General features: G+C 43.0%; 1 protein-coding gene across 1 annotated transcript in view; it reads left to right on the top strand.

Annotated features, from left to right (window-relative positions):
- The first annotated feature begins 13,685 nt into the window (after positions 1-13,685).
- Positions 13,686-13,919, top strand: part of HELZ (helicase with zinc finger) — a 179,030-nt gene continuing 178,796 nt past the window's right edge. Inside the window, exon 1 of the mRNA XM_082603666.1 lies at positions 13,686-13,706. The gene's annotated coding sequence lies outside the window, so the exon portion shown is untranslated. The remainder of the gene's footprint in view (positions 13,707-13,919) is intronic.

Raw genomic sequence — 13,919 nt, 5'->3', positions numbered from 1 at the left:
GCATAGCCAAAAAAAAAAAAAAAAAAAAGAATGGCTTAGACCACCCTTTCTCAAAGTGAGATCTGGGGATCCCCTGGGGATTCCCAAGACCCTTTTGAGACATCCATGAGGTTAAAGCATTTTCATAATAAGACCAAGACCACATTCATTATTTCACAAGTGTAAAGTGAAGGTATTCCAGCGGCTATATGATGTGTGATATCACAGAGATGAAGTGCAGAAGCAATTATTATTAGAGCCCAGCCATCTCCCATTAACTCAGACTTAAAGAGATTCGCAAAAAGGTAGAACAACCACTCTTCTTACTAATTTTTTCTTTTGGAACATATAATTATTTTTTCATAAATCCATGTGATTTATATGAACAACAAATGGGTTTATTATCTTTACTTATAAATATTTAAACTTTTTCTCTGTCTCAGTTTCTAGCATGGTAAATACTGAGCCATAGCACACATAGACAGAAGCTGTTTGGGATTCTCAGTAATTTTTTTTTTTTAAGATCTATTATTTATTTATTTATTTTTGGCTGCGTTGAGACTTCAGTTGCGGCACACGGGATCTTTGTTGACGCACGCAGGATCTTTCACTGTGGCATGCAGTCTTCTCTCTAGTTGTGGTGTGCAGGTTTTCTCTCCTCTAGTTGTGGCGTGCAGGCTCCAGGGCGCGTGGGCTCTGTAGTTTGTGGCATGCAGTCTCTCTCGTTGACGCGCACGAGCTCAGTAGTTGTGGCACATGGGCTTAGTTGCCCTGCGGCACATGGGATCTTAGTTCCCTGACCAGGGATCGAATCTGCGTCCCCTGCACTGGAAGACAGATTCTTTACCACTGGACCACCAGGGAAGTCCTGCCTCAATAATTTTTAAGAGCTGAAAGGGGCCCTGAAACCAGAAGTCTGAGAACCACTAGCTTAACCAATAAGGATATTTGTTATCTCACATGATCAGAGGTTCAAAGGCAGAGTGGTGGCTCCTGGGGTAGATGCAGTGGTTCAACCATGACATTGAGCACAAGGGTGCTTTCCAGCTTTCCACTTTTCCATCTGGCTACTCTCAGCTTGTCAGCAGTATCCCTTCTTCACGGTCAAGAGGCAGATGTTTGAGCAGTTATAGACATTGCAGATATGCACACATCTAGCCAAGAAAGGAATCTCCTCCCATGAGTCTCTACAGTAGGGGAAAATTTTTGCCTAAAAGCTTTCCTACAGAAACAGTTGGCCAGGATCAGGCCACACGCCCATACTCCAGCCTTAAGTCCTAGAGGTGAGTCTTGGCATTTTCAGCTTCTATGGAAGGGGTTTCTGCAGCACGAAGGGTGGGGGGAGGGTACTGTAGGGCTGGGGCATGGGAACAGCTTGGCCTGTTGGAGAAGCCACAGGCCATCCACAGTGGGAGCATGGGAACACTGTTGGTGACACGTGTGGAAGAACGTGAGGAGAAGGTTAGGCTCTACTACTTTAGCTTAGAAAGTGTTATTATAGCTGGGTCTGAGGTTGACCTGGGTCCTAGGTAATTTTTGATAAGGTTTAGTCAACAGCAAGAATGAGATTCAGCTGTTTTGCTGGATGAAAACTTGATATGAATTTAGAATCCATTATCCTAAATTCCTTAAAACTTAAGCCATAAACTCAGTGAGTTAAGGGTTGGACTTTTTGTGATACATTTTAATATCTTCACCAGACTTTTAATTAAAAGGTAATCTGATATACAATAGCCAAGATATGGAAGCAACCTAGGTGTCCATCAACAGGTGAATGGATGAAGACGTGGCACATATATACTATGGAATACTACTCAGCCGTAAAAAAGAATGAAATTTTGCCATTTGCAACAGCATGGATGGACTTGGAGGGCATTATGCTGAATGAAATAAGTCAGAGAAAGACTTAGTTCTGTATGATATACTGTATGATATCACTTATATGTGGAATCTAAAACATACAACAAACTAGTGAATATAACAAAAAAGAAACAGACTCACAGATATAGAGAACAAACTAGTGGTTACCAGTGGGAAGAAGGAAGTGGGGAGCGGGCAAGGTAGGACCAGGGGACTAAGAGGTACAAACTACTATGTATAAAATAAATAAGCTACCGGGATATATTGTACAGCACAGGGAATACAGCCAATATTTTATAGAATAACTATAAATGAAATATAACACTTAAAATTGTAAATCACTATGTTGTACACCTGAAACTTATATAACATTGTACTATACCTCAATTGAAAAAAAAAAGGTAATCTGATTAATGCAGGAGGAGCAGGAAAGGACTATGGGAAGGGTGGGTAAGGCATTTTGTAATTATGGCAGGAGTATCAGGCTTTTTACCCGGAAAGCCTGGGCTGGCCAGCGGTTACTTGCATCTTGGACTTGGGATGCACCTTCCCTAGGCAAAGGGCAGAGGTGCGGGTGACCCCTAAAGACAGTTCTTCCTCTGTGCTCTTTGCTAATTGGGACTGGACTCCAAAAAAGTGCCCAAACAAACCCAAGCCAGATGGATCACAATGTTGCTTGTCCTTTGTATTATCATTTCCCATCAATGATTTTTTTTTTTCAAATAGTCAATCAAACGTTTATCGATACTCTTCTAAATACTGGACACTGGTTAATTGACCCTTGACACAAAAATAGACTTGAGTGTCATAAGCTCAAGAAATACCCAAGTGGAAAATTTTCATAGCCTTAAGAAGTTGGTTTTTAGATATAGTGTCCCATGATTTCCTTTAGTCAAAATGACCCTGTATCTAAATATCTCTGTTAGAATGTACTTTGCTTGATTTTACAAAAGCCCTCAAAAGGGCAATCATGGGCTCTCATGATGGGAATTCTGATTTTGAAAATGATGACCCGGACATGGGAATGTCAGTGTGTTGATGGTGGGTGTATGTTCTAGAAGCAATGCAGTAAAGTCCGTCCGGTAAATTTGGTAATCTGGCCTAGTGCAGAAAACAAAATCAAGGCTGAAAATAATATAGATTTGTTGTTGTTACTGATGTTGTTTTGTAATTGAAGTTCTATTTATTAGAGATTTACTATTTAGGTCAGACATTTGCTGATTCAGTTTTTAAAGAATTTGCAAACATTGCTTCCTCGGGCGCCCCCAGCCTGCGGGTGTAGAGCACAGAGGCCTGAATAATAATTGTAGTTATAATAAGGCTGGGCGCACTGAACTTTTACCCCGCCCCCATCCCCAAGGCACCAGGCCTGGGGGCAGGGAGAAATGTGCTTGCAGTTTGGGCCTGCCAGCACTGTCAGCTGAGGTAGGATGCTTTGTCATGTAACGCAGGGCAAGGAAAATGTGCATGTTCACGAAGCACAGGGCTTAACGGATTAGTTTATGGGACCAGTCAAATCTGTGTTAATAGAAGGAATGCAAATTTCCTATGTATTCCAGACAGGAGAGGATTTTGGATGAAAATTAATCCTGGTCAAGGCAAGAGATGTTTGATTTTAAATATGCTAAGAGAAAGCAGCTGCAGCTCCAAATGGAACATCCCCCCATCTTTGAAATCAGAGCTCACTCCTCCCATCTCCCTGCAGCCCACTGGCTGCTCTGCAGAAGCATCAGTAATCTGGTAGAGATGAAAGGGCATCAACATCCTTTTGACACCAGCGGCTTGTGAAATTTGCAAGACACAGAGAAGGAGAAAGAGGGGAATTGAGGCTTGATCCTTTCAGTAAAGAAGGGTGATGGATGGGGGAGAGGGTAGGGGAAGAGTCTTGGAAGGGGAGGGGGTTTACGGGCTAGGGTTGCCTGAAGAGAGAGAAGGGAGAGATTTGAAAAAAAAAAATCTCTTTCTACTACAACACAGAACATTCTAGATGTTGTTTCTAAATTCAAAAGAAAAATGATTGAACTATATTCAGGATTCTAATAGATTTAGTATACTTTACATGTAGCAAATGGCGAGGTGTTTGTGGCTAGGGTTTGCAGATGTATGGAAGGAGTGATGACCCGAATATTTCTTGGATGTAATGTATTCTCCAGCAGGTATCAGAAATAGTTGGTTCAATACAAATCCAAGAAGTTCCCTAAGAGAAATGGCAAAGGGAACTTTGCACGATGAGTGGCTGAACCTGCCTACATGGATGATTTAGGCTTCTCCAAAAGGCCTGCTCCTCTTGGGTGTGGATGCTGGACACTGGTTACTCTTAATTTCTTCCTCAAAGGTGAAAAATGGATGTAACATTGGCAGTAAGAGAGCCCATCCTTACCTCCGAGAGAAGAGTAGTGGCAACTCTGAGACAGATGAGGTCAGGGTAGTTGGCTCTGGTTTCTACACAGGCAGAGTGGGAGAAGCTGTCCAACCTTCTCTCCCTGGCAAATCTGGCCTTGGATTCCAGCCCAGGCCAGGAGCTCCGTCAGGGCTGGGCTTGAGGGAGAGCATGCTTGGTCAGCAGTTATGAGGCAATGGAACAAAAGTGAAATTGGGTCCCAAGCAAGGGTGGGTCAGACCTGGGTTCTGGGTCATAGTGTAAAGTGGAAACTGGTGTTGAGTCTTGGGAAAGGGCAAACAAGGAAACAAGTTTGGACTTGAAACATCACGTTTAAAACCAGGATTTGAAGGGGTAGGTTGGCAGCCCTGAATTGGCAAGAAGATGAGGCTGGGAGGATGAGCTCAGAAAGATCCCAGAAGAAAACCTACACAGGCAAGAACATTTATGGAGTGGAACGGACAGAACTGTTGAGAACCAGCATAAGGACTATGGAAACTAGGACCTGCTCTGGCCCGTGGAAAACAAGAATGGCTGCCAAAAAGAAAGGGCAAGGCTTCCCTGGTGACGCAGTGGTTGAGAGTCCGCCTGCCAATGCAGGGGACACGGGTTCGTGCCCTGGTCCGGGAAGATCCCACATGCCGCGGAGCAGCTGGGCCCGTGAGCCATGGCCGCTGAGCCTGCACGTCCGGAGCCTGTGCTCCACAACGGGAGAGGCCACAACAGTGAGAGGCTCGCGTACGCCACAAAAAAAAAAAAAGGTAAATCCTCTGGGCTACTTCCCCTGGGAAAAGGGAGGGCAAAGTCTAGTAGCATTCAGTAAGCCCTCCTCTCCTCCACTCCCCACCACGCCCTGGCCCTTTCAGCCCATACGGTGTCTCTAGTTGTCTTTGTGGAGCCCGTAACTGGACAGGTTTCCCTGGTGTGTGCTCACTCTTGGGTAGGTGTTCTTTGTGCTAACCACCCATAAGGAGGGGCTGCTGATGCCTGCGGGGGATCCTGGACCAGGACGGGCTCTCTGCCTGCTCTGCAGACCTTGAGGCTTCACACACACACACACACACAGAGGGAAGAGGAGATCTGTATATTCTGCGTATCTGTATCTCACTGGTTCTGTTTCTCCGGAGAACCCTGACTAACACCTTCTCTCACTCTCCCTTCATTCTCACTGCTTATCCTCTTTGACCCCTTTTCCCTCCAGTGTCCCTCCCCTGCTCCTTCTTCTTCCCTATCATTCTTTCCTACAGAAATAATCATGTTGTAGTCCTTTTTATACCTCCTTTCAACTGTGCCTCTGAGTCTTCCATAGTGTAGAAGAAAAAGCTCCACATGTGAGTAAAGGCACTTGCATTTTAATCCTGGCTCTTTCATTTATTAGCTATGTTGACCTGGACATGTGTCATCACCATTGTAGTTAAGCTGAGTAGAAACCTCACTGCCCCAGGACCTGTGTCAACCCTGGAAATGTTCTAAGCCAGCTGTTTCCTCAGCTTCCTGAGAACAGAGTGTGTCTTACACTATGACAGTAGCCTCGACCTCCAAGTATGCATGAGGCACATAGTAGGTGTTCAATATATGTGTGCCTTGTGTCAGGAGCACAATGTTATAAGCACCAACTTTGAGACCAGCTATGCCATGAACCCACCTCTGAGACGCAGAAATGGTGCTTTACGGAGAATGCCTGGAATTTCTAAAAGCCTGGAAAATCACCCAATGTGTCTCTAAATCCAACTACAAATTTACCTAGGCTCCCAGTCACAATGCCATCCTTGGTTTCTTTCATGTTTGTTACCCTCCTGGTTTTAATGTCTCTCTTGTATCCTGCCTTCCTAGATCCTGACCTTTGGCTCCTGATATATCTCTCATTTCACTCCTGGCTTTGGCTTTGGCCCATCTATCTCTTTGGCCTGAAGTCCCAGCTCCAAATTCTGCCTTGGAGTCCACAGCTGATTTCCCCCCATTCCTAGGCCCTTGCTGGATCGTGAAAAACTGCATCATCAGGAACAGTGCACGGGACCCCACTGTACATTGTACATGTATATTGGTGACTCAGTCTTTACCAGTCTGTGAATACAGGTAGAGCCTCATTTAAATGAATGCCCAAATCTTAGTTGCTCTGAGGTCTCACTGTTTCAATCTTTTATAGTAGCCTCTCCTATTTTTACAAAATCACTTAGGAAATACCAGGGTACTTAGACATACTCACAAACTAGTGCTGGTCACTGGTTGCCACTATGGCTACTTGAACTTGGACCTAATGATCCAGATCCTAACAGTTGTACACATGCTGCTCCATGGGCAATACTTAGATTCCACTGCTATGACCACCACTAGATGCTGGTGGAACGGGAGACCCACCATGCACAATGCCAATAAAACTGGAACATCCCTGGTGCTCTAAAAAATCAGAAATCCCTTTTGCTACCTTGGGAAGCAGAAGGCTGCTTCTCTTCTTGCAAGAAGCAAGCTTACTATATGAGAGGTCTGCAGGACAGGCCCGAGTATGAGTAGTTACATCATACCTGGAAATAATCACTTTTCCCTAATTCTCAGACCCTTTCACTGCATCTAGCTTTCAGAATCATTGTAAAATTCAGGTGCCAAGACAAGTCAATGGGGGAAATATAGTCTTTTCAACAAGTGGTGCTGGGACAACTGAATATCCACATGTAAAAGAATCAAGTTGAATGCATATCATATACCATACATAAAAATCAACTCAAAATGGAAAAGAAACATAAATGTGAGAGCTAAAATTATGAAACTCTTAGGGACTTCCCTGGTGGTCCAGGGGTAAAGAATCTGCCTTACAATGCAGGGGACGTGGGTTCGATCCCTGGTCGGGGAACTAAGATCACGTATGCCATGGGGCAACTAAGCCTGCGCGCCACAACTACTGAGCTCACCTGCCTCAACTAGAGGCCCCATTCCACAAACTACAGAGCTCACATGCTCTGGAGCCTGCGCACCACAACTAGAGAAGAGAAAACCCACCGCCACAACTAGAGAGAAGCCCGCGCGCCACAATGAAGAGCCTGCACGCCTCAATGAAGATCCCGCATGCCCCAACTAAGACCCGATGCAGCCAAAAATAAATAAAATAAAATAAAATAAATAAATGATCAATAAATCTTAAAAAAATAAAATTATAAAACTCTTAGAAGAAAACCTAGGAATAAATCTTTATAATCTAGGGTTAGGCAATGATTTCTTAGATATGACACCAAATGCACAAACAATGAAAGGAAGAATTCATAAATTGGACTTTATCAAAACTAAAAACTTTTACACTTCAAATGACATCATCAGGAAAGTGAAAAGATAACTCACAGAACTGGAAAAGCTAGCATATTATATAACTGATAAGGGACTTGTATCCAGAATATATAAAGAAAGAACTCTTAATAAGAAGAAAATAAATACTTCCATTTTAAAAATGGGCAAAGGATTTGAAGAAACATTTCTCAGAAAAGATATACACATGGCCAGTAAGCACATGAAAATATGTTCGACATCATTAGTCATTAGGGAAATGCACATTAAAACCAAAATGAGATACCACTTTATACTTGCTAGGATGGCCAGCATAGAAAAGCCAATAAGAAGTGTTGGTGAGGATATAGGGAAAGTGCTGCTGGAATGTAAAATGGTGCCGTCGCTGTGGAAAAGTTTGGCAGCTTCTCAAAACGTTCCCACATGACCCAACAATTCTCTTAGAGAAACAAAAATAAATGTCCCACAAAGACTTGCACAAAATGTTCATAGCAGCATTGCTCACAGTAACCAAAAAGTGGAAACAACCCCCTTGCCCCTCAACTGGTGAATGGATAAATAAAATGTGTTATATCCACATAGTACAATATGAAGAATAATAAAAAGGAATGAAGTACTGATACATGCTACAACATGGATGAACCTCAAAACCATTAGGCTGAGTTGAAAGAATCCAGTCATAAAAGACCACGTATTACATGTCTCCATTTATATAAAATGTCCATAAACGGCACATCTATAGAGACAAAAAGTAGTTTAGTGGTTACCAGAGATAAGGGGAAGAGTGGGGAGTGACTCTAAGCGGGTACGTGGTTTCTTTTTGCAGGGATGAAACGTTCTACAATTAGACAGCAGTGTTGGCTGTGCAACTCTGTAAAGGTACTGAAGACCACTGAATTGTATACATGGGTGAGTTTTATGGTATGTAAATTATATCTCTATAAATTTGTTTTATAAATTTTTTTAAAGAAGTTTGATTAATTCAGGGGTATTTGTCTCCGAGACAGATAAAACTTTTTGCAACTTAAAAAAATACATCAGTTACTTCAGGTGCAGTTCCTGGGGCCTATAACCTTTGTGAGAATCTACAAAAAGATTTTTGAGACCTAAAAAAAAATGTATTGGCTTTAAACTGTAAAGACTTATCTGAAATAAATCAAGAGCTGACAAAATATAATAATATGTCAACGAACCCATGAAAGCCAACTCATATGAAACTAATATGCATACACATACATTGATGTAATATGGGATGTGGGTGTATTTCACATGTGACATGAAGGAATGAGACCCCCAGGAGCAGGGTGCTAGGACTATGAGAGTCTTGGGACACGGAAGCTGCTTCACATAGCCAATTTTTTCTTTCCTTAAAGTGAGGTCTTTCTTAAGGCTTCTGTAGTCCTCCCCTGTAGAAATGCCCCTTTCTGGGCTCCCAAGTTCCTCAGACATAACAATAATAGACAGGGTTCAAGTTTTTGCCTTCCAGAAAGTTTGTTATCCTACACAAAAATCAGTGTATGCAAAGTAGTTTTATAATAGAGCAAATCAAGTGCTCTTATTCCACTCAACAGAGGAACCCAGCTCCACTGTGCAAGGCACCTGGTTCCAAACCACCCTGGAATGGCCCTTACCGTGTTGCAGAAAATATATGTCCACACTTGTGTCCTCCACATTAAAAATAGTGTGCTCAGGCTTCCCTGGTGGCGCAGTGGTTGAGAGTCCGCCTGCCGATGCAGGGGACACGGGTTCGTGCCCCGGTCCGGGAAGATCCCACATGCCGCGGAGCGGCTGGGCCTGTGAGCCATGGCCGCTGAGCCTGCATGTCTGGAGCCTGTGTTCTGCAACGGGAGAGGCCACAGCAGTGAGAGGCCCGCGTACCGCAAAAAAAAAAAAAAAATAGTGTGCTCCCTGAAGATTTGGATGTGTCTCACTTACTACTGGACCCCAGGGCCCAGCGCAGTGCCAGGCACATGCTCTGGGCGCAAAAAGAAATTTCTTAATAGGTAAGTTATTTTTATTTATAGTGTTCAGAGTGACAATCACCACATGCCTGGGTTCTTGCTTTCACGTTCTAAACTTCTACCCTCACATACCAATAAAGTGGCTCAAAAAGTAAATAAATTAAAAACTTTAAAAGTAAATAAATTCCAATCCTCTTTGGGAAAGAATATAAGAGAAAAAGTGTTATCATATCACTATTGGACAACCATTATAGTAATATTTCATTCATGCAAGGCTCATCAATGGATGCTAAGGTTAGCGGGTGAAAGTTGAAGGATTAACAGGATATTTACACAGTCTCGAAGTATCTTTCCACAAGATGGTGATATCATGGTTTATAAGAAATAGGTATTTGGTCATTCAGATGACCAAAATATATATTTCTCATACATTCGGTCTTCACCTACAGTTCCTGGCTCACAGCTCCCCAAACCTTTAGAATTTCCTGAGCTATAAGAGCAACAGGATGATTATTTGGTCTCTTGTTTTCAGTTCCTGAAAATGCTTTGGGGAAGGTGACAAGAGTGGGGCCTGGTTGCCGGGAAAACCAACCATGAAATCAGAGGGTTGGAACTTTCGGTACCATCCCCCATCTCAGTGGAGAGGAGAGGGGCTGGAGGTTGAATGAATAGCCAGTGGCCAATGATTTAATCAATCACGCCTGTGTAATGAAGCCTCCATAAAAACCCCAAAGGAGAGGGTTTGGAGAGCTTCCGGGCTGGTGAACACGTGGAGATTTGGTGAGAGTGGAGTGTTTGGAGAGACCCTTTCCCCATACCTTACCCTATGTATCTCTTCATCTAGCCATTGATTCATATCCTTTTATGATACATCAGTCATCTGGTGAGTAAACGGGTTTTCCTGAATCCTGTGAGCCATTCTAGAAAATTAATCAAACCCGAGGAGGGGGTTGTGAGAATCTCTGATTTATAGTCAGTTGGTCAGAAGCACAGGTAATAATAACCTGGGCTTGTGACTGGCATCTGAAGTGGAGGGTGGTCTTGTGGGACTGAGCCCCCTACCTGTGGAATCTGATTCTATCTCCAGGTAGATAGCGTCAGAAATGAGTTGAAAAAAAAAAAAAAAGAAATGAGTTGAATTCTTGGACACCCCACTGGTGTCAGAGAATTGCTTGTTGGTATGGGGAAGCCTACACACACACACACACACACACACACACACACACACACACACACACACTGGAATTGGGTCTGGGAACCCTTTTTCAAGTTACTTATTAATTTTACAAAGAGAAAATAATAACTCTTCAGAGCAGACACCATCCCAACTGACAGCCAAAGTTAACATCACCAGTAATGGGACAAATTGCCACCTCTTGAAATGCTGCACTGAGAATAACACAGCATTAGTTCTGGAGGATTCTGGTGCAAAATACACAAACTGAATCTAATCATGAGAAAAGCATCAGATGTACCCAAACTGAGGGACATTTTACAAAATAACTGACTCTTCAAAATGTCAAGGCTAGGAAAAACAGGCCAAAACAGAAATGTTTCCAGGGTGAAGAGGACTAGGTAGACACTAAAACAGAGTGCAGCCTATAATTTGGGGTTTTCTATTGTCTTTCTTTTGGGGGCATTAAGGACACTATTGGGCCAATTGGCCAAACCTGAAAAGAGTCTATAGTTTAGCTAATAGTATCGTATGAGGGTTAATTTTCTGATTTTGATTATCTTCCTGTGGCTATGTTGTACATAAGCCCTTGTTCAGGAAATACCCACTTAAAGTGTTTACGGGTAAAGGGGCAATGTGTCTGCATCTTACTCTCCAGTGTTTCAGGAAAAACATTTGATATTCAAAGAATGATAAAATGAATGTGGTAAAACATTAACATTTGGGGAATGTGGGTAAAGGTCGTATGGAACTCCATGTACTATTCTTGCAATTTGCTGGGAAGTCGGCAATTATGCCAAAAAAAAAAAAAAAGGTGAGAAATGTTAAAATATCTTTTGTCTCTGGTCATTAAAGCCATTGTTGGATGTCATTTGTTGTGGCACTGAGGGAGTCTGGTAAACATGTGAAAACTCGTCAAAAGGACTCGGAGTCATTAGCATTTCTTACCTTTCTATTTTCTCTCTTGGCAAGGCCCATCCTTTTGCGTGGGTCCAGATAAATTTGATTTCTGAGCAATATGAATTTATAAATTCCATATGTTAGAATGTGCATTTGGATACATATCTTCCAAAATAACAGTGGCTTAAATGGGATAGAAGTTTAGTTTCTCTCTCGAGGAACAGAACTCAGCAGTCTGTCAGCCCAGGGCTGGTCTGGAGGGAGGCTCCTTTATCAATAAAGATCAAGTCTTACTGCTCTGATGTGCTCGGTGTGTGGCCTCATGATCCAAGTTGGTGACTGAGGCTCCAGACAGCACATCTCTATTCTAATCAGTAGGAAATGGGAAGGAACGAAGAAGGGTGTCCCACAGTCCCCACTTAAGGACGTTTTCTGGACATTGCACACAACAGTTTTGGTTACCTCTCTTTGTTCCAAGGCAACTTCTAGCTGCAAGAGAGGCTGTGCATTGCACTCTGGGCAGTCACGTTCCATCCAAAAATTAAGGAGGAAGAGAATGGTTATTGGGATGTGAAATAAGTACATGTTTCAAAGCGAGATAAAGGTACTCTATAAGGAAACTCTTGCAACTATGACTCAAGTGACAGTATTGGGGCTGCCTGGTGGCATAAAGGATAGTAGATTTGGGGGTGGCCTAGGATATGTAAGTGGAGGAAAGAGCTGTTTGCAAAGAGGAGAAGAAAGTGGAAACAACCCTATGGATGCTGTGGGAAGTGAGATGAACTAGAGCTAAGACCTCTGCTTAAGTGACTAAGACTCCAGCTGAGTAGGGAGAAAGGGAAGATAAGGAAAACCAGAAAACGGAAGAGACTGGAAAGAAAGGACAAGAGGGCCTGAGCAAGGGAGAGATCAGGAGTAACAGGGGGGTAAAGTCCAGCTGTTCTAGCTGCTGGAGGTTGGCTCTGGCGTCCCTGGCACTGTGGCCTCTTAACTCACCTGTAAGGAGAGTCCTGGGAAGCACAGCTTCGTCTGGTATAAGGAACCATCGGTCATTTGTAGTGTTGGAGACTCTCCTGACTTCATGAAAAGCCTTTATACAACTAAGCTGGGTGAGCAGACATGGTACCAGGGCCAGAAAAAAAAGTTAGGCTACACTGAGAAGAAATCCTAATTGTGTGCTAGTAGGAGTTTTAATGACTCCTGATAGATCAACCCATGGCTTTGCTGCCGCCTTCAGGGATATCGCGGGGATGGCTGGAGGGCTCAGTGTGGTGGCTAAATACTGGGAAAGCTGCTCACAAGGCTTCTGAGTCAATAGAATTTTTTTTTTAGTCCTCTTGAAAAAAACTGCCTTTCCTCCAATAAATACTTCCCTGTGAGGAAAATCATCAGGGATACTTACCTTTCAGCCAAGCCTATGGGGCAAAAAGATGTATTGAGGTAAAATTATGCACTTGAAGTTTCCTAGGTCATAGGCAAGCTTGTTCATCAAGCACTTCATTTAGAGCAAAATGGTTACATTATAGCGTCCTAGAGCTGGAAGGGACCCTTCTGTTTGGGTATAAATATTTCTACAGAAGGCTGCAGAGACTGGAGTTTGCTTTGTTTATGGAAATCTGCTCCACCTCGCTCCTGAGAATTTCATGCCGGTGGACCTTCCCTTTGCCAATAACTTCAGAGTCGAAGACTGGTGAATGTTTGCAAGTTTTGTGGAATGTTATGCAAATCTGAACTTGAACCCCTTTGAAGAGCTTCAGCCGAGGTTGAGGGCCTGTGCCTGCTCCCAGGACATCACTTCCCTGAGGCCTCAAACGGTTCTTTAAAAGGACGAGGGACACCAAGATACTAATCAGAGCAGTGACAAAGCAGCGGGAAAGTTCTGGCGCCTCAGTCTAGACCCAAGCGTTGCAAACTGCTTGGCCTAATAAAAACACACTGAAGGCAACACATTTTTGTTTTGTAACATATGAGAGGGCAGGTTGCCAAGTACTTGGCTATGAACGTGGAATCCATTAAAAAAAAAAATCCCTGCACTTTGTCACTGTCCTCATACTGGATTAACCCTGTAGCATCAGAAATGACACAAGAGATTTACTCAAGTCATTTTAATGTGAAGCTTTCTCTCTTGGCAGTGACTTTCTGCAAAACTGGCAAAGCAGCTTCCAGGGAGTCCTTTCAGGTATGTACACTGGCCTGTAGGTGGAAAGTGTAAGAAACCTTCCCCAAACCTTTCTACTGAAGAGTTATCTGCTGGGGAGAAAGATTAAAGTTAAACTAAACAGAACAAAAAATGCCTAGGTATTGTTTGTTTTCCTGAAAGTAAAATTTGACTTATAGTTAAAACACACTTTTTTTTTTTTAAAGGAGGACCTTAGGGGCCTTTTTTTTTTTT

Source organism: Mesoplodon mirus, assembly GCF_964341445.2.
Source record: "Mesoplodon mirus genome assembly, chromosome: 18".
Classification (NCBI taxonomy): domain Eukaryota; kingdom Metazoa; phylum Chordata; class Mammalia; order Artiodactyla; family Ziphiidae; genus Mesoplodon; species Mesoplodon mirus.
This window is presented reverse-complemented; position numbering and strand designations above follow the sequence as displayed.